The sequence below is a fragment of the Convolutriloba macropyga genome, chromosome 2, assembly GCF_964194025.1.
Source record: "Convolutriloba macropyga chromosome 2, txConMacr16.3, whole genome shotgun sequence".
Taxonomy (NCBI): Eukaryota; Metazoa; Xenacoelomorpha; order Acoela; family Convolutidae; genus Convolutriloba; species Convolutriloba macropyga.
The window spans coordinates 19185870-19207088 of NC_134469.1; the positions used below are offsets into that span (position 1 = coordinate 19185870).

Here is a 21219-nt window from a genome sequence, read left to right on the forward strand (position 1 = left end):
GGAACTCGTCGACACCAACGATGGACGGAATTCCGGCTACTTGGTAACCGAGTAGAAAATATTACGTGTTATTTCGCCTAGGTCAGACGGGCCGGCGCTTACGGGCGTTAAGGGACGAGAGTTAGCGCGTGTTCGACTAGGAAAAAAGTAGTGTTCAACACCTCATCTGTGAGGCGAAGCGTACCGAGGATAGTGTACAGTACTCTTCTAAAACTACGAACTAACCTCTCCCAGATGCCACCTTGGTGTGGCGCACTGGGTGGATTGAAACTCCATTTAATGCCCTTATGTGCAAGTTCGATGGCAATGTTAAGCGTATTCCATTTTCGCATACATTCACGGAGCTCTTTCTCCGCTCCAATGAATTTTGTACCATTATCCGACCAAATCATAGCAGGAGTACCCCGACGGGAGACGAACCGCTCCACTCCCATTACAAAAGAACTAGTGTTCATGAACGGGACAACTTCAACATAGACAGCACGAGTAGTGAGACAAGTGAAGAGAAACCCCCACTTCTTCTCGGTAGTCCGACGAACTGTGACGTAGAATGGGCCGAAGTAATCAACCCCGGTGATGGTAAAGGGAGGAGACTGGTATGCGAGTCTCTCCATTGGGAGGTCTGCCATGATCGGTTGAATGGTTGCTGCACGGAACTTTCTACACAAGACGCAGGACGCAGTCTGATTTGATGGAACGCAGTGTGGAACGTAGTTTATGGATGGCATAACGTTCCTGTACCTTTAACCGTAAGTAGTCGATGCCCTGATGATGGATACTCACAACCAAAGTATCGGTGTTGTAATCCCACTTACTCCCAAGCACGTGCATTGATTCCTCCTTGGATGAAACGAAAACCTTCGGTTCAGTGAATTGGGCAGACCCATCAATTCGCTCAGCCAGATCTGGTACATTGCTTACAAACATAGTAAGCTTGAACCCAACTAGATGGAGAAGATGTTTCAATTCCTTCGACCTAATGAAGGCCCTCTCGGGGGATTCCACTGAGTCTAAGTAATCGTCTGTGTAGAAGATCTCAAGGACGGCTTTCGCAGCTTCTGGGCACTCCTTAGCATTATCACTTGCCGTGCGTTGAAGTGCGTAGCTGGCGCAGGTGGGCGAATCTTTTGCCCCAAAGATGTGGCGTGTATATTGGTGTACCACAACATTTGATGTGAGGTCCTCCCACCACAAAAAGCGCAATGAGGGTTGATCACATGGTAACACTCCAACTTGGAGGAAGGTTCCCTCGATTTTGGCGGATACGGCACATGGATGTTGTCTAAAGCGTAGGAGTACATAGATTAAGTTTTGTAGTGAGTCAGATCCGGTGAATAATAACTTATTAAGAGATGCGCCATGGAATTTTGCTGCTCCGTTTAGTACCCTAGGAACCTTGCCTGGTTTGTTCGGATTAACAACCGGATGGTGTGATAGGTACCAGTCTCGTTCCGAGCGACTTTCCACTTTATGGGCAACTTTGACCCTTAATACGTAGCCCTTGTCTAAGTCCTCTTTGATGGTATTCGAATACTTTTCCCTTAAAGTCTGGTCTATCGTAAGCCGCTTTTCCAAAGATTTCAATTGAATCAGCGCTGAAAAATAATTGTTGGGCAGTTCGATGTTGTCTTCAGCCCATAGCATTCCTACATATTACCTTTTTCCATTATGCACTGTGGTGTTTTCAAGAATATCAAGCGCACGTGCATCCGCGCGGATCGAGGGTCTACTTGCTTAAGTGCGCCGTACGTCTCCATGTCGTACCACAATTTTACCTGACTAGCGAGTTCAGAGTCTTGCTCCATATTTGCTTTAAAACAAGTAGAGACTAAACCTGAAGACGACGGTAGAGGGCCGCTTAGAACCCAACTTATGGGTAAGCGAACTGGGAAGGGCGAGCACTTCTCGTCGGCAGTGAAGTATTCTAACGGTCGGATGGCATGATACACATCCTGTCCAAGTATCATCTCGATGCTTCCATAGCAATATGTAACTGTGTCTAGAACTGCTGTGCGGATATGTTTCCTGAAGTGCTTTAATGTTGATGACATCGGCGCCTACAATCAAATCTTCCTTAACGTAAGGGCTGACTTTAAATGGTTCAACTGCTTGGTTGTCGCGTGGTGTTACAATTAGTTGAACTAACTTAGTGTCTACAACCTCCTCGGTATTTATACCCTTGACTGTTAGTTTCATCGCTGTACCTTGCAAACCAAGTCTATTTGCAAGATCATTGGACACCCAAGAGTTACTGCAAGCGGTATCGCACAAAACTAAAGCCGTGGTATCTTTACCAGAAGAGCTCTTCAACTGTAATTCAGTCACCTGAAGGAGGCCTTTCACATTACTCACAGATGACAGAGTGGTGGTCTTACTCGATGATGATTGGACACTAGATAGTTTACTTTGATTGTTTGAAGTTTGCTATTGTTGTTTGAAGTGGATTTTGATGGATAAACCCTCTCAGCTCCATGAAGAAGTGTATTATGGGAGCTGTTACATCCGTCCGTCCTGCATTTCATGGGATTTGGGCATTGCCTGAGCATATGCTTTTCTCTTAAACATTAGAAAGGCAGTTTTGCTTCCGCCACTACCTTTGCACGCTAAGTGGGAGACTTTTTTTAAACACCCTACACTCCCAGATGCGGTGGTTACCTTTACACACAATGCAGCGAGGGGTTGGAGGCGTTGTCGATGTTGAGGCTGGTCTTTGAGTGTCCTTAGTTTGTGTGTTAGCAGCAAAAGTTCTTGAGGCTACTTTGGTCTTTACTACTGAGTTGGTGTTATCCTCAGTTCTTGCTTTCGATGAAGTTTGTTTCATTAAATCATGTAACTCGGCCTTCTCCTTCAACCAGTCGTTGAAATCAAGGAGTGTTGGCTTAACCCAATGCTTCTTCACTTTGATGAGTGACCAAGAATCTTTCAGATTGGGCGGCAATTTTTGCACAGCCGTATTAAGAAGTGAGGCGCTCTTAAGGTCTGAGTTACATGAAAGTGATTTAAAGACCCCAACAAGACTTGAAATTGTTGCAGAATAGTTCATGATGTTATCACTATTGTGCATCTTTAATGGAGGAAAAGAGCTGAGTTTGTCTATGTGTGCACTGACTACTGCCTGTGGTTGGACAAATTTACGTTTAAGTGTCTTAAGTGCGTCCTTATACAATACACCACAGTATGCGAACTCAGCGATGGCGGTTTTAGCTTTTCCAGAAACAAGAGTTTTTAAGTATGTTAACTGGACATCATCAGTCAAGGACTGTGCGTCTATGGCGCTTTTAAATTGTCCGAACCATTCGTGCCACTGCAGTGGATCACCATTGTACTGTGACAACTTCCACTCATTCTTCTTACAAGTAATTGCGTCCGCCAACTGCTTTATCAAATCCGCGGAGTCCAAAGAAGGAGCCGAAGGTGTGGGATGCGGCGGGCCACCCCAACTCAACGGGTTCGAAACGGTAGCTCCATACGTTGGCGGAATGATCGGAGTGACAAAGGTGGGGGCGGTACCTGTGGAAGAACTAAATGGATTCGCTTGCATGAAGTCTGATGTTACGTAATTTTGAGGCCCTGCTGCTGCTTGGACATGGGAGGAGCGGAGCGATGTAGTGATATGAGGGTTGATTAACGGGGCCGGTTGTACCGTGTTTGAGTTTGCAGATGTACGTACAAATGCTACTGCATTAGATGGGGCTGCTGCCGGAAAACGCCAGACATTTGGATCCAGAGGAGCAGAAGGTACGTGGGTAAAGGATACAAAATTTTGGGGCTGAAAACTCTTTTTGTGGGGGCGGTGGATGAATTAATTAAGGGACAAAAACGTTTGCGGAGGAAATGAACGGTGTAGGCGGAGAGTGCGGTAACATTTTGACATTATTCGCCACTGGGTTAGTGGAGTGTAGTGGGAGTTCTTGTGGCGGCGAAGGAGGAAAGAGGAATGCTGCTGGTATTAACGGGAAATGCGGTGGCACGGGGTTTAAAACGGGGGATGGCGGGGCTGGTAAATTTATGTGTGCTTGTTCCGGATTAAGTGCTAGCGGAGCATTAACGAGTGTATTTAAAGGTAGTTAACGTGGAGGGCTGACTAAATTCAACTGTCGGCATGCTCGACCTGCGCGGGAAATGATGATCTAACTGTAAACCATCGAAGTGCATTGTTGATTGAGACAATTGTTGGGCTGTGTTTGGGGCGTTTAGTTGAGTTGGCATACCAAAGTTTATTGGGGGTGATGGAGGTATATATTGAGGCTGTTTCTGCTCTTGCATGATGTTGTTTGCATTATGTGCATTATTGGTTACAATGTTTCTACTACTTGGTTCTTGCGGCTCATGGATAGGGAGGTTGATGTTGGCCTCAACTTGACCTTGTGTATTGAGATTGGAGTGTGAGTTTGGAAAATGAGTTGAAAAAGGACGTGACACAATTGCCTGATTTGATTGGGCAATGGAACCAGAAAAGTGCAAACTCGGTTCATTTGCAACATCTGCCTTGTTCCCGGCCAGGGACGAATTGACCCAATCTTGAACAAGTTTCTTGCTCTTGACTGAACTTCTTTCTGTAAAGAGATCGCTCATTTTGCCATTACCAGACCCGTGGGTGCAAGCCTTTGTCATCAACTCAATTTCTTCAAGGGCTGCAGCGGCTACTTCCTTGCGATGACTCTCCTCAAGCTGTTCAATTTCCAATTCTCACATTTTCGTTTGTTTTTCAATTTCAAGACGCTATCTAGCAATGCATAGCTTTGCCTCATCTTGTTTCTCAAGTTCCTCCCTTTTAAGTTTTGATAGTTCTAAGTCTCGTTGGTGCTGACTTGATCTTTTTGAGGAACTCATATGTGAACCTGATCTTGAATGGTTAGAGGTATACTGCTCTGCTGTCTCTTTGTCGTGGACCGAATTGAAATACCCTCGAACAGCAGCACTGAACTCATCAGTTTTCTTTGTTACAGTCTCTAACCATTTTTCAAGGTTCTTACAGGCAGCATCTGGATCTTCAGTCTTTTGTGTCGGATCAAAGAGCTCTTCATTCTTATCAACTACTCTAGTAAAAGCATCCTTCCACTTTACAATCAGACGTTCGATCTTAATTTTCCTGTCTTGCTTATCAACAGCATTGTTAATTTCACCAAAGATGTTATTAAGTTTAGCCTCTAATTTTGCCCTCGCACTATAAAGTTAGTTAAATTTGTCCTGCAATGTTGCCATGATCTTATGAAAACAGGAAACAAAATTTTAATTTGGTATTAGTACTAGAGTAAACACACACAAATACACAACATAAATGGTTTAAACCGAACCCTAGTATGACAGTTTGCCTAGCAAACCGCCAAAGAGCAAAGTGGTTCGTCGAGTACAATAGTACCCGGCGAAAAAAAGAAAGAACGGTGAGCGCAGAAAGCGCGACAAGGGACAGAACGGGAGACGAGACGGACGGGAAGAGACGCCGAACGAGCAACGAACGATGCAACGGGAAACCGCACAGACGAACAGGAGCGTCCGGCGAACAGCGCGCGACGAAGCGAGAAAATGGCACGGGCGGGTCGGAAACGTCGGGCGGACGGCGCGCAACGGAACGGGAAAACGGTACGGACGAGAATGAAACGTCGAGCGGGTAGCGCGCAACGGGACCGGAAGCCGGGATAGCACGGGAGGGAGACTGTAAACGACAAGAGAGGGGGCGGGAAGATCAATGCTAGCGGAACAAAGCAACAAACTCAACCAAACAAACTAGCCGTAACCCCAGAATAAACTTAAGTCACACCCTAGAAAGAGGGAGAGAAGCTGCTGCCAGGTAAACTAGCACAAAACTTTGTGGGGCTTTATCTACGGCATCAAAATATCAAAACATCCAACAATTTACGGCAACGTAGTAGTATAACAAAAAGTCGAAAAGGCCAGGAAATTTAATAGTCGTAACTCCAGAACAAACTTAAGTCACACCCTAGCAAATCACCATACCCAGACAACAAAAGTGCATACTACCAAGATTAATAGAGCTACAAATTGCTAGCAAAAAAGTGTGGTGAAAGTCACGAAACAAACCAGCCGTAACTCCAGAATGAACTTAAGTCACACCCTAGCAAGCAACGAGACTAAACAACAAACCAGCATACTAGCAGAAAAAAATTTACTACAAACTAAAAAACTCAACATACTACATCATACAACAGATAAACGAAGGATAGAAAGAAGCACGGTGACAGGGAAACAAAAAGTCGGAAACGGAAAAATGCAACCAGATAACCTGCGCAAAACGGACGATAAAGAATAACTCAAAAAATGGGGAGAGCGAAACGTTTATTAAAGCGCTATTGGAGAGAACCAACCACTAACCCGTAAGTCGTGAGTAAACTAAGTCACACCGCCAGTCATCGGGTAGACTCCCACAACAACGCAAGACTAAGTGACGTTCAGGTTATCAAAGGCATGAGTGAGTTCCGCCTCCTCGAACGCATGACGTGTGCGAAGCGTTTTACGACGGCGCTTAGAGAGCTTTTGCGGTCGGGAGCGTGTTATCAAGGACCGGAGGTTGTTCTTATGTGCTAACACAATAGTGAGTGTTTTCCGCTCAAGCGCGGGCCTTTGGTATAATGCTATGCACTCTTTAAGTAAATTATGATCTTTCTGTTTACGTTTAGACTCAATGTCTTTCACTATGTGGATGGTAACTAGAGTACTACGCTTGAGCTGATTGTAAAAGGCGTTCAGGAGTTCCCTCTCTGGGGCAATACACTATAGCTTCTTTTCGCTCCTGATACTCTTCAAGCACTGCAATAAGCTGCGAAGTTGTTAAAGGCTTATTGTTGTTACTGCGATGACGGGACAATGAATTGTTCACCACATCATGCCATATAACTAGCCTCTTTTTATCACGGAAGAAATGACTCAATTGGAAATCAGCTGTTTTTCGTACTTTCACCGCGTTAGGATTGAAACTCAGACCCAGTAATGCGTAAATTCTTTTTTAAAATGGTCTTGTAACGCTTGAGGCAAAGTTTTTATGGCGTGATGCAGTGAACTGGCAGCTAATAAAAAAACCATATAATGTTTTTACAACATAACTGATGTGCGCTTTGCTCAAACTCCGAACCTTGATGTTAAATAGACAAATCACGATTTTCCTAGAATGAGCGCTTATTGTGGAAAAAAAATAAGTTACTTGATTTTTTGTGAAGTTTGAAAAACTTGACCCAATTTGTTTTTTTACGACGTTTTAATCTATCTAATTGCTATATAAGTATGCTAGAATGATCGGATAGATTTTTTTCCAATTTTTCAAATTTGGTCAGATTTTTTCAAACTTTTTTTTTGCTTCGCGCACTTTAAGACGTTTATAGCCTTCTTAAACCAAATTCAGCGAGATATAACGCGATAATACAATTATCGCATTTCTTTGCCAAGAATTTTAAAAATTGATGTTTTCAAGAGAGAAAAAATGCATGGGGTGCGTTATCGGTGGCCAAATAACTCGAATTTACTTGTTATATAGGATAGGCAATGGGTTTTGAGGACTAGGTTTGCCGGATAGGATATAAAGTTACAGCATCAAAAGAGTTTCAATTTGATTAGATCTTACAGTTTTTGCCAGTCAGATGAATCAAGATTCCTGATTTGGCCACATCTGAAAAACTGTGATCAGAAAAATGTCATCTGATATATGATCCGTCCTTCTTGATGCATCGTCCTGTGTAGTCACCACATCAACCGATTGGCCGTTCTATTCCGTTTCTTTTTGCAACTCCTTTCCTTAACATAAGGGACCATTTTCGCATTTAGCAAGGAAATCCAGATCTCCATTGCAAAATTGCTGTCGTTCATCGGATAAACAGAAAAATTCTTGATTGAGAAACACAGAGTCTCTCTCACACTCTCCGTCAATGTTATCTCAGTGTAGTCTCAATCTTCGTAAAATTGATTTGCTTTTGCTCATCTCCCTAATTTTATAAGCAAACGATCGAAGCATTACTGACAGCCTTTAATGAAACCCCTAGTAAAAAAGAAGTTCACTGAGACGCGCACGGATTCGGGTCTCATTTTGGTGGTGTTCAAACAAAGAGAGCACATCGGCTGATTAAGGTAATGGAGTGGTTAAAGTTTCGGACTTTTCATAACGAGGCCCTTACTGTTGTAACAAATCCAATTTTGTCATTATATTTATACATGAACTCGTGAACCGTAGGTGAAGTGGGTCAAACGTAACCAAAAAACGTAGAGTAAACTACTCAAACTGTAGCGTCGTTATGAGCATCACCTTATGACGACGGCTGCAATTCGACGAAAGTTGACATGTGATAAAATTTACCCAGTTTGCTGCACCAAAAATATTAGAGAGAACACACTATCGTATTTTCAATTCATATAAGCAGTCTATATCATAACGTTGAGGCAACTGTATTCAATATGTATCAAACCGGCAGATCTAGTAACATTTTTTTGCAGGTCTTAGTCTAAGATTGATCATCAAGAAGTTTTTGAAACATAAAATTATGAAGCCTAAAAAGAGCGCAATCGATTTGGTATATTAGCAGGCTCAACGAAAATTTTGTTAAACAACTTTTTCCGAGCTTTCTATGCCAAATAGAACGTATTTTGTGTGCACTTAATCTTTTGTAAGGCTTACATGGTTAAGGGATATGACATAATCAATTCTTTCTCGCTGGATAGATGGTTCATTTCACTCTACGCATTGGTCATTTTGCTATTTACTCAGTAACAATTTCATTTGAGTTTTTGAATAGAAAAATAAAAGAGAACCTGATGATGGCTGTTGTTAATTATTACGGTGGAGTTGGGAATTTTCTGGCCAGAACAAGATTCGGACATCACTTGCTAGGCTGTTATTTCTATATTTTTTTTTAAGTATTGAACTAGACTAAATCGTTAAACGACACCGTTTTATAAATCTGATGAAATCCGCTGTCTTTGAGAAATGGAACAGCAAAAGGGCATTTTCCCGAAATTTAGAACAGAACTGCATGTAAACAAAGAACATCAGTAGATGCTGCTAGTGTGTAATTAAAAGATACCCAGTTTGAGGTATAGACCGAAATTGCCTCTGATCAGACCATCTCAGACAAAAATGACCTGTGATCAGAACGACCAAGTCTGATTTGTCCCCTGATCAGACTATAATGCGCTCGAATCTCCGTGTGGGCTTAGAGTACGTTCGAAAACTTTTTCATCGAGTCAAGAAGTTCTCCAAATCAAACCAAACTCGGTATGAAGTATCCCCTGTCTACTAAGATTTTTTGCTATAGATTGCCTAGGAAAAATTTTAGGTTTCCGTAAGTTAATTTCCGATAAATTCAACGTACAATTAATTTTGAGATGTTGTTTTTCAGATGTCTTTGTTTTGTTTTAATCTGTTCTGTTTTACAGAGAACGTTTTTGGCCAAGTCTTATTACCTAGGGTTCTGCTCATTTCTACTATATTTTTTAAATATAACTCCGCCAAAGCCGGTCCCATGCACGGAAAGAAAAAGGAGGAGAGTGAAAAAAACATATCATAGTGGACGATCTCAAAAGTCGTTTTTAACCTTGAGTTTGACATTTTTCCTGTAATACGTTAGCTAATTATTGGAGAGAGCATTTTGAGCCTGGTTTTGTCTACCTTGTGCTCTGCTCAATTCTTCTATATATATTTTTTATGTAACTACGGCAATGCCGGTCCCAAGCCCGGAATAAAAAAGGAGGTGGGTGAAAAAAACCATAACATACTGGAAAATCTTAAAAAGTTGTTTTTTAAATTGAATTTGAGACCTTTTCAACAATACGTTAGCGATACGTTAGCGATACAAAACGTTCATAATCAGAGCTCGGATCCGTACGCAGCTCGGATCCGTACGCATCTTCAAAAATAACGGGGAAAAGAAAGTAACAGCGTAAAAATAAAATTTACGCACCTAGTGCCTCGCTAATCAAGGGGGATTTCTATTTTAAAATGTAAAATACAGGTGTAAAAGATAGAAAGAGATTGTAGGAACGAGTGAAAGAAGAAAGATTAATAGTGTAATCAAAAGATAGAAAAGGATGTAACCATAAATTTTAACGGTGTAATCAAAAGAGCGTAAAAAGAAATTAGAAGTTGTAAAGGTGAAATGCAAAGAGTGTAAAAATAAGTTATTTCACTCTTATCCAACCTTTAAATCTAAAATTACCCCAGTAAAATTAAAATTTAAATTGAATTTCCACCCTTAATTAAGGGGGCACTAACGGTTTGAAAATATTATATATACGCTCTTTACACTCTTTTCCCAGTTATCTTTGGGCAAAAATCATCGGCCCGGGTAGCCTACTGTGACATTGTGAATTTACTGCATTGGGTGGTATCTTTATGCTCACGTTTTTTAAATCTAAAAAAACTTTCTCCTTTATTAGAAGAGAATTCATTCAGCGAAACTCATGATATTTTTTTAATAATTCGCCGCATGACCTCACAGACATGGACCGAAGAAAGAATGGATTTTTAAGAGCTTCTAACGTACAAGCATAGTGTGTGTGATTTTGCAACAACCAATCTCAAGAAGCCCATAATATTATTCTAGGTCTGAAATCCGAGAAAAATATTCCTCTATGCAAAAGTAAGGCAGTACGCATAAAATTACTCACAAAAGACATACATTGTCTATGAGAAATGGAACTGCAAAAGAGCATTTTCTCGAAATTTAGAACTGCATGTAAAAAAAGAACATCAATAAATGCTGCTAGTGTGTAATTAAACGATACCCATTTTGAGGTATAGACCGAAATGGCCTCTGATCAGACCATCTCAAACAAAAATGACCTGTGATCAGACCGACCCAGTCTGATTTGTCCCCTGATCAGACTATTATGCGCTCGAATCTCCGTGTGAGCTTAAAGTGCGTTCCAAAATTTTTTCATCGAGTCAAGAAGTTCTCCAAATCAAACCAAACTCGGTATGAAGTATCCCCTGTCTACTAAGATTTTTTGCTATAGCTTGCCTAGGAAAAATTTTAGGTTTCCGTAAGTTAATTTCCGATAAATTCAACGTATAATAATTTTGAGATGTTGTTTTTCAGATGTCTTTGTTTTGTTTTAATCTGTTCTGTTTTAAAGAGAACGTTTTTGGCCAGGTCTTATTACCTAGAGTTCTGCTCATTTCCACTATATTTTTTAAATGTAACTCCGCCAAAGCCGGTCCCATGGAAGGAAAAAGGAGGAGAGTGAAAAAACATATCATTGTGGACGGTCTCAAAAGTCGTTTTTAACCTTGAGTTTGACATTTTTCCTGTAATACGTTAGCTAATTATTGGAGAGAGCGTTTTGAGCCTGGTTTTGTCTACCTAGTGCTCTGCTCAATTCTTCTATATATTTTTTATGTAACTACGGCAATGCCGGTCCCAAGCCCGGAATAAAAAAGGAGGTGGGTGAAAAAAACCATAACATACTGGAAAATCTTAAAAAGTTGTTTTTTAAATTGATTTTGAGACCTTTTCAACAATACGTTAGCTATAAATTGGAGATAAGCGTTTTGAGCTTAGTTTTCTTACCTAGTGCTCTGCTCAATTTTTCTAATTTTTTTTTATTGAACTCAGCTTCTACCGGTCCGAAGCCCGGAATGAGAAAAGGAGAGGGTAACATAACCAAAGGATGCTGGAAAGGTCTCGAAAAGTTGAATAAAATTTCCACTCGAGACCATTTCCGACCTTTTTCATACATTTTTCTTCATAATCAGAGCTGGGATCCGTACGCAGCTCGGATCAGTACGCATCTTCAAAAATAACGGGGAAAAGAGTGTAAAAGCGTAAAAATAAAGTTTACGCACCTAGTGCCCCGCTAATCAAGGGGGAATTCCATTTTAAAATGTAAAATACAGGTGTAAAAGATAGAAAGAGATTGTAGGAACGAGTGAAAAAAGAAGTGTTAATAGTGTAATCAAAAGAATGAAAAGGATGTAACCATAAATTTTAATGGTCTAATCAAAAGAGTGTAACAATAAGTTTTAACGGTGTAATCAAAAGAGCGTAAAAAGAAATTAGAAATTGTAAAGGTGAAATGCAAAGAGTGTAAAAAAAATTTAATCCACTCTTATCCAACCTTTAAATCTAAAATTACCCAAGTAAAATTAAATTTAAAATTGAATTTCCACCCTTAATTAAGGGGGCACTAACGATGTGAAAATATTATATTAACGCTCTTTACACTCTTTTCCCAGTTATCTTTGGGCAAAATCTTCGGCCCGGGTAGCCTACTGTGACATTGTGAATTTACTGCATTGGGTGGTATCTTTATGCTCACGTTTTTTTAATCTACAAAAATTTTCTCCTTTTTAGAAGAGGATTCATTCAGCGCATCTCATGATATTTTTTTAATAATTCGCCGCAAGACCTCACAGACATGGAGCGAAGAAACGATGGATTTTTAAGAGCTTCTAGCGTACAAGGATAGTGTGTGTGTGATATGGCAACAACCAACCTCAAGAAGCCCATAATATTATTCTAGGTCTGAAATCCGAGATAAATATTCCTCTATGCAAAAGTAAGGCAGTACGCATAAAATTACTCACAAAAGACATCCGTTGTCTTTGAGAAATGGAACCGCAAAAGAGCATTTTCTCTAATTTAAAACTGCAAGTAAACGTCAATACATGCTGCTAGTGTGTAATCAAACGATACCCAGTTTGAGGTATAGACCAAAATGGCCTCTGATAAGACCATTCCACAAAAAAATGACTTCTGATCAGACCGACCTAGACTGATCGTCTACTGATTAGACTATGGTGCGCTCGAATCTCCTTGTGTGCTTAAATTGCGCTCGAAAACCTCTGATCAGACTTTTGTGCGCTCGAATGTCACCCTCTGATTAGACTAGTGTGAAATCGAATCCAGCTCTGATCAGACTAAGGTGCCCTGGAAATTGCCTCTGAAAAGTCTGAAATGCGCTCGAAATGGCCTATGATCAGACTGATGTGAGCTTGAGTTTGCCTCTGATCGGACTAAAGTGCGTTCAAAATATTCTGATCAGAGAATGGATTTGAATATGAAGAAATCTCTCAATATTGTTATAATATTTCAATTTCATGAAAATTGATGTTTTCAGTAAAATATTCAACTGAGGAAAAGCCCTGCATAAAAATATTGTTAAAAAAGGACACCCAAATGCAAAAATGTTTTTGAGTACTCCAATAAATCATGTTTTTGACTGAACAGATGAACTTAGACAGCTTTGCATAATAACATCTCGGTCTACAGTTATTCCAAAGTTTTTCAAAAGGGGGCCCGCAGTTGCTACTAGCTGGACTACTTGTTTCTGATTCACCCATCAGACTCTTTTAGTAGAATGCTGATGTCTTGATGACTATTGGTAGAGACAACATTTGTCAGTAAAAAGAAAACAAGAAAAAACTTTTGAAAAATTTGCTCAAATTGGTCACTGATTAGAACAGTATGCGCTGGAATCGGCCTCTGATCAGACTAGCGTGCCTGTAATCAGACAATTTCAGACCGAAGTGACCGCTAATCAGACAAATTGCAGACCATTGTTCGGACAAAACGCCCGCGAAGGCTTTTTCAAACCGTGTAGTTCGAGCGCGCCGAGAACATGTGGGAGCTCAAAGATGGTCTGATCAGAGGTCACATCAGTCTGGCCACCTTGATCTGGGTATCGCAAAAATCTGAAAAAAATCGACTTCAACCAAGCACTTATCAAACCTAATCAGCAAGAACAGAGAGACCTAGTGAGAGCTCTTGATCATCAAAAGCGCTATACCAGTAAGATTATCTGAAATTTTGATGGGACAGAGGGACAAAAAGCTGGCGAAAACTCTGTTTGCAGCAACAAAAGGAAAATTAAAAAACGATTACGTTCTGCTTTTGTTACTCGAAATATTGTACATTTGATTATTTGAGACAACACTTTTGAATATGTCAAACAAAACTATGCAAAAACTGAAACTTCTATACACTTTTAACCTCTTGTTGATATTGTCGACAGACAAAATTTTGGCTTCTCTTCTAGCATTGACCAACGTACTAAAATCAAGAAAGTGGATAAACAATTGTCAAATTCAGAAAAAAAGTGTTTTACGAAGTGTATTACACAGAAATATGATTATCAAAAAGGCTAAAAATAGGAGAGAATTATATAACAATGCCAGCAATTTTTCAACATAAAGACTATCAACTTTTGTTGATGAAGTCTGAAATCTCAAATGGGTATTCCTCCATGCAAAAGGAAAGAAAAGCGCAAAGAAATATATAATTTCATACTTAAGATAAAATAATGATATGGTTGTTTGAGCAGAAAGATAAGAGAAAACCTGATGATTGTTGCTGCTTTTAATTGCCCCACAATTGCACCCCAATTTTTGGCCAGAACAAAATTGGGATCTCACGTTCTACGCTAATATTCCAATAATTTTTTTTTTGAAAATTGAACTAAACTAAATGGTGTAACAGTTCATCGTTTCCAAACTTAAATTGAATATCGCTGGCTGTCTTTATCAAATGGAATAACAAAAGAACATTTCTCCAATTTTGGAACTTCAGGAAAAATGAAAATCAAAAAAGGCTGATGTCTTGGAACCTGATTCTTGAACCTCTATCTGCACCAAGTTTTTATCAACGGGAATCAGCAAGGAAACAATGACCTATATATATATATATATATATATATATATATATATATATATATATATTATATATATATGTATATATATATATATATATATATATATATATATATATATAGAGAGAGAGAGAGAGAGAGCTGTTTTGCATCAAATAGTGTCTACTAAAATAAGTTTTGTCGGAAATATTTGAAACTCGAAATATTTACAACTTGTCTGAAATATTTGCCAGAACGATATTGGGATTTTACGTGCTACGCCGTTACTTTGATATTTTGGTTTTAATACTGAATTGAACTAAATGTTGAAACAGTTTATTGTTTCCAAATTGGTAATGAATACCAATGTTTTTGCCATATAGAACAATGAAAGAACAAATTCTCAACAATTAGAACTTTAGGAAAACAAAAGAACTTCGAAAGATGCTGGTGCTCAGGAAATGTAATAAACCTCAACCTGAAACAAGCAATTATCCAATAGAATCATCAAAAAACGATGACCGATAGAGAGAGCTCTTGAGCACCAGAAAATTTTTCACCATTAAATAATGTCTAAAGTTCTTGAGCCAACAGGCTGAAGTCCCTGTTTTAAGAAACGAAAAGAAAAATTGTAAGAAAGACAACGTTCTCCGAACATTATTCCCGGCGTTTGTTCCCAGATATCGTGTGCGTATGAATGGTTTGATTAAAAACTTCTAAGTTTGTCAAAGAAAGCCATATAATAACGAACTGCTGTAGACTTCTAACCTCCTACTATTTTTATTGATAAAAAATACTATTATTATATAATTCAGCATTGACCAACGTACTGAAGTCAAATAAATGGCTCAACAAATAGGAAAATTAGCAGACAAATGTTTTACAAAGTGTAACGAAGTGATTCTTTTTGATCAGCAAAATTACCAACAAGAATTGCTGATGAAGTCTGAAAATCCCAAATCAGTTTTCCTCTACGCAAAAGTAAGGCATTGCCCGTAGAAAATAAAGAAACCATACGCAAAAATAAAATAATGATGAGTTTATGATCAAAAGATAAAAGAAAATATGATGATGGTTGTTGTTTTTTTTTGCTCTCATTTTGGGACCTAACTTTTCTGTTCAAAACAAAATCGTGATCTCACATATTTCGCGTTGTTTCGTTTTTTTTGTTTTTGAGAACTGAACTAAGCTGAATCTCGTGAAGCAGCTCATTTTTTCCAAATTCTTAATTAATGCCACTGTCTCTAGCAAACGGAATGAGCAAGGAAACAGTGACTGATATATATATATATATATATATATATATATATATATATATATATATATGTATTTTATATATATATATATATGTATATATATATATATATATATATTATATATATAATATATATAGTATATAAATATATATATATATATATATATATATATATTATATATATATATATATATATATTGCTTTTTCGCACCAATTTCTTTTTGCTGTTAAGTTGTGTCTGAAGTATTTGAGTTGAAAGAATTATTAAATGCCGGAAAAAAATTTCTATAGGCAGAAAAAAACAAAACAGAGATTACGTTCTGCCAGTAACAGCTCCTGCGTTTGTACCTAGATTTACTTTGCATCTTAAGACAACGCTTTTAATTTTTACAGACCTTGATTAAACAAATCTTTGTAATAACTGAATCTGGTACGCTTTTCTGACCTCCTGCCAATATTGCTATTCGACAATACTATATTTATCTATTCTGGCAAAAAGGGCGTCTCAACAATTGGGAAATCCGGAAGCCGAACGTATCCAAATGCAAATTAAATGCCGCTGTTTTTGCCAAATAGAACAACGAGAGATTATTTGCCCGAAATTCAGAGCTTTTAGAAAGCAAAAACAAACAAAAGATGCTGATTCTTGTAAATGTTTAAAGCCTTAATTTGAACCAAGCAATTATCAAATGGAATCAACATGAGAACAATCAACTAGAGAAAAAGAGAGAGAGAAATCTTTTTTGTATCAATTACTTTTTGCCGTTAAATTATGTCTGAAGTATTTGAAGTGAAAGAATTATAAAATGCTGGAAAAAATTTCTATAGGCAGCAAAAAAAAACAAAACGAGGGTTGGGTTCTGCGAGTAATAGCTCCTGCGTTTGCACCTAGATTTATTTTGCATCTTAAGACAACGCTTTTAAACTTTACACACCTTGATTAAACCAAATCTTTGTAATAAATGAATCTGGTACGCTTTTCTGACCTCCTGCTAATATTGCTGTTCGACAATACTATATTTATCTATTCCGGCAATAACCAACGTACAGAAGTCAAGAGGGCGTCTCAACAATTGGGAAATCCAGCAGCCAAACTTATCCAAATGCAAATTAATTGCCGCCGTTTTTGCCAAATGGAACAACGAAAGATTATTTGCCCGAAATTTAGAGCTTCCAGAAAGCAAAAACACACAATAGATGCTGATTCTTGTAACTGTTTAAAACCTTAATTTGAACCAAGCAATTATCAAATGGAATCAACTTGAGAACAATCAGCTAGAGAAAAAGAGAGAGAGTGAGAAATCTTTTTTGGATCAATTACTTTTTGCCGTTAAATTATGTCTGAAGTATTTGAAATGAAAGAATTATAAAATGCGGGAAAAAATTTCTATAGGCAGCAAAAAAAACAGGGGTTGGGTTCTGTGAGTAATAGCTCCTGCGTTTGCACCTAGATTTTTTTTGCATCTTAAGACAGCGCTTTTAAATTTTACACACCTTGATTAAACAAATCTTTGTAATAACTGAATCTGGTACGCTTTTCTGACCTCCTGCTAATATTGCTGTTCGACAAAATTATATTTTTCTATTCCGGCAATAACCAACGTACAGAGGTCAAGAGGGCGTCTCAACAATTGGGAAATCCAGAAGCCAAATTTATCCAAATGCAAGTTAAATGCCGCCGTTTTTGCCAAATGGAACAACGAAAGATTATTTGCCCGAAATTTAGAGCTTCCAGAAAGCAAAAACACACAATAGATGCTGAGTCTTGTAACTGTTTAAAACCTTAATTTAAACCAAGCAATTATCAAATGGAATCAACATGAGAACAATCAACTAGGGAAAGAAAGAGAGAGAGAGAGAGAAAAAAAGGAGCTTTTTTGTATCAATTACCTTCTGCCGTTAAATTATGTCTGAAGTGTTTGAAGTAAAAGAATTATAAAAAGCTGAAAATTTATATAGGCAGCAGAAAAACAAAACAGAGGGTGCATTCTACGAGTAATTGCTCCTGCGTTTGCGCCTAGATTTATTTTGCATCTTTAGACAACTCTTTTAAATTTTACACACCTTGATTAAACAAATCGTTGTAATAAATGAATCTGGTACGCTTTTCTGACCTCCTGCTAATATTGCTGTTCGACAATACTATATTTATCTATTCCGGCAATAACCAACGTACAGAAGTCAAGGGGGCGTCTCAACAATTGGGAAATCCAGCAGCCAAACTTATCCAAATGCAAATTAAATGCCGCCGTTTTCGCCTAATGGAACAACGAAAGATTATTTGCCCGAAATTTAGAGCCTCCAGAAAACAAAAACACACAACAGATGCTGATTCTTGTAACTGTTTAAAACCTTAATTTGATCCAAGCAATTATCAAATGGAATCAACATGAGAACAATCAACTAGAGAAAGAGAGAGAGAGAGAGAGAGAGAGAAAAAAAAGAGCTTTTTTGTATCAATTACCTTCTGCCGTTAAATTATGTCTGAAGTGTTTGAAGTGAAAGAATTATAAAAAGCTGAAAATTTCTATAGGCAGCAGAAAAACAAAACAGAGGTTGCATTCTACGTGTAATATCTCCTGCGTTTGCGCCTAGATTTATTTTGCATCTTAAGACAACGCTTTTAAATTTGCCAAACCTTAATTTAAACAAGCCATTCTAATAACTGAATCTGCTACGCTTTTCTTACCTCCTGCTAATATTGTTGTACGATAATGATACGTTGATCTTTTCCGGCAATAACAAACGTACTAAAGTCAAGAGGGCGTCTCAACAATTGGGAAATCCAGAAGCTAAACTTATCCAAATGCAAATTAAATGCCGCCGTTTTTTCCAAATGGAAAAACGATAGAATATTTGCCCGAAATTTAGAGCTTCCAGAGAGGAAAAGAACATCAAAAAGATGCTGATTTTTGCAACTGTTTGAAACCTCAATTTTAACCAAGCAATTATCAAAATGAATCAGCAAGAGAACAATCAACTAGAGAAAGAGAGAGAGAGAGAGAGAGAGAAGAGGGCGCTGTTGAGCATCAAAGTTTTTTTATCATCAGGATATGTCTGAAAATTTTCACGTGACGGAATTTTAAATTGCTGTCAGCAACTCTGTTGGCTGCAACAAAAAGAAAATTTAAAAGAAATTTTTTATTCTGCGAACAATAATTCTTTTTTTGCCTAAACTTAGTGTGTATCTAGTTACTTGTGACGACATTTTCATATTTGTCAAATTTGTCAAATTTTGCTGATAGAGCCTGAAATCGCAGATCAAATTTTCTCTATGCAAGGGTAAGGTGTTGCACAAGGAAATATATAAGCTTGTACACAACATTAAACGCTGAGTTTTTTTGCAGAATGACAAAAGAAAACCTAATGATTGGTGTTGCTTCTAACTGCTGTCAAGCTTTAACCCGACATACTGGTCAACACGATTTTGGAACTTCACGTGATAACCTCGATATTTTTGTAGCAAAAATGAATTAAACTAAATGGTGAAACAATTCATCGTTTCTTGTTTCGAAATAATCCCGCTGTTTTTGACATATGCAACAACGAAAGAACATTTTCTCAAAAATAAGAACTTCAAAATATCAAAAGAACATCAAAAGATGCTGATGTTGATGGACTGTGAAAAATGTCAACTTGAACCAAGCAATTATCCAACGGAATCAGCGAGAAAACCATCGAGCTCTTGAGCATCAGAAAGCTGTTCGCCATCAACTAATGTCTAAAATTTTGCGAGCCAACAGAATAATAAAATGCTGGCAGCAAACTCTGTGGGAAGCAAAAAAAAATTGTAAGAATAACAACGTTTTCCAAAAAAAAATTTCCTGCGTTTCTTCCGAGATTTAGTGTGCACCTGGATGCTTTGAACAACGCTTTTGAATTTGTCAAAAAGGGGGTTTTTTAACTGAAACTGCTGTAAACTCCTAACTTTCTGCTAAAATTATTGAATGACAAATTTATCGTTATATTTTCAAGCATTGACCAACGTATTGAAGTCAAACAATTGGATCAACAAATAGGAAAGTTAGAGGACAAATGTATTAAAAAGTTTAACGAAGCGACAAAGTTTTTTCAGCAAAGAACAAACAAATATTGCTGATGAAGTCTAAAATCCCAAATCAATCAGTATGGCAATGCACATAAAAAATATAAAATCTATATACAAAAAATAATGATATGAGGTTTTTGCAGAAAGATAAAAGAATACGTGATGATGGTTGTTGCTTTTAATTGCGGTGAAGTAATTGCGGTAAAGACCCAATTTTCTCACAAGAAAAATATTGGGATTTCACGTGCTACACTGTTAATTGAAAACATTGTATTCGAAAATTGAACTACAGTAAATTGTTAAACAATTTAAAATGAATGCCTCTGTCTCTGTCTCTTGTTAGAACTACAAAAGAACATCTTCTCAAAAATTAAAACTTCATGAAAACAAACGAACATCAAGAGATGCTAGAGTTGAGAAACTCTCGGCATTATCCATTGGAACCAGCAATTATCAAACGGAATCAATGAGAAAAAATTGACCAAGAGAGCTCTTGAGCATCAAAATATTTTTTACCTGTAATTTCTAAAATTTTTGATCAGAGAGAAGGTTAAAAAGCTGAACAAAATTTCTCCTCCCAACTACGAAGGTATAAAAATGGCTCCACAGGACGTTCTGAAAGCAAAGGTGCAACAAAGTGTAGGGAACCCAATGCACATATGCACAGAAAAAAATTTTAATAATGGTACATAAAATAGAGAATCAGATAACGAAGCGACGAATTTTCGCAGCAAAAAGCTATCAAATTTTGCCTATAAAGTGAGAGGCAATTAGAATATTCCAATGAGCATGTGCTAGATAACATTATCCAAGAGATTGATATAAGTTAGGACAGTTTCTTTATAACAAAGCTCTTTATTCAATAGATGGTCAAAACCATTTGTCATCAAATTAGAGATTCGCGAAAAAGTTTCTCCTCTAATGATAAAACTATCAGACAAATGCGGCGTAAGCAACTGGATGCTAGTTTTTTGGCTTATAGAACAGGAAGCAATCAATATAACTGAGTTCCGTTTCAATTGAAAAACTTCGTATTTTTTTCACGGAAGCATTTGGTTCAACTTTGATGTTTTCTTATTTTGATAATCTTAGTTTAATTGCGGTCAAAATCTATGTATTGAAAAAAATTCAACGGAAATCTAAACAAACCATACACTTTTTAGCAGAAATACACAATGCCTATTTCTTCTTTCAGCTTTTATCAACTTTTTTCAGCAAAGAACAAACAAATAATGCTGATAAAGTCTAAAATCTCAAATCGATCAATCAAAAGTAAGGCAATGCAAATATATAAAATCTATACACAAAAAAATGATATGAGGTTTTTGCAGAAAGATAAAAGAATACATGA

At 37.8% G+C, this 21219-nt stretch overlaps 1 protein-coding gene across 2 annotated transcripts in view; it reads left to right on the top strand.

The window, feature by feature from the left end:
* The window catches only part of LOC142357659 (isocitrate dehydrogenase [NAD] subunit gamma, mitochondrial-like), a 545753-nt gene that overhangs the window by 473474 nt on the left and 51060 nt on the right, over nucleotides 1-21219 (top strand). The window lies entirely within an intron of this gene.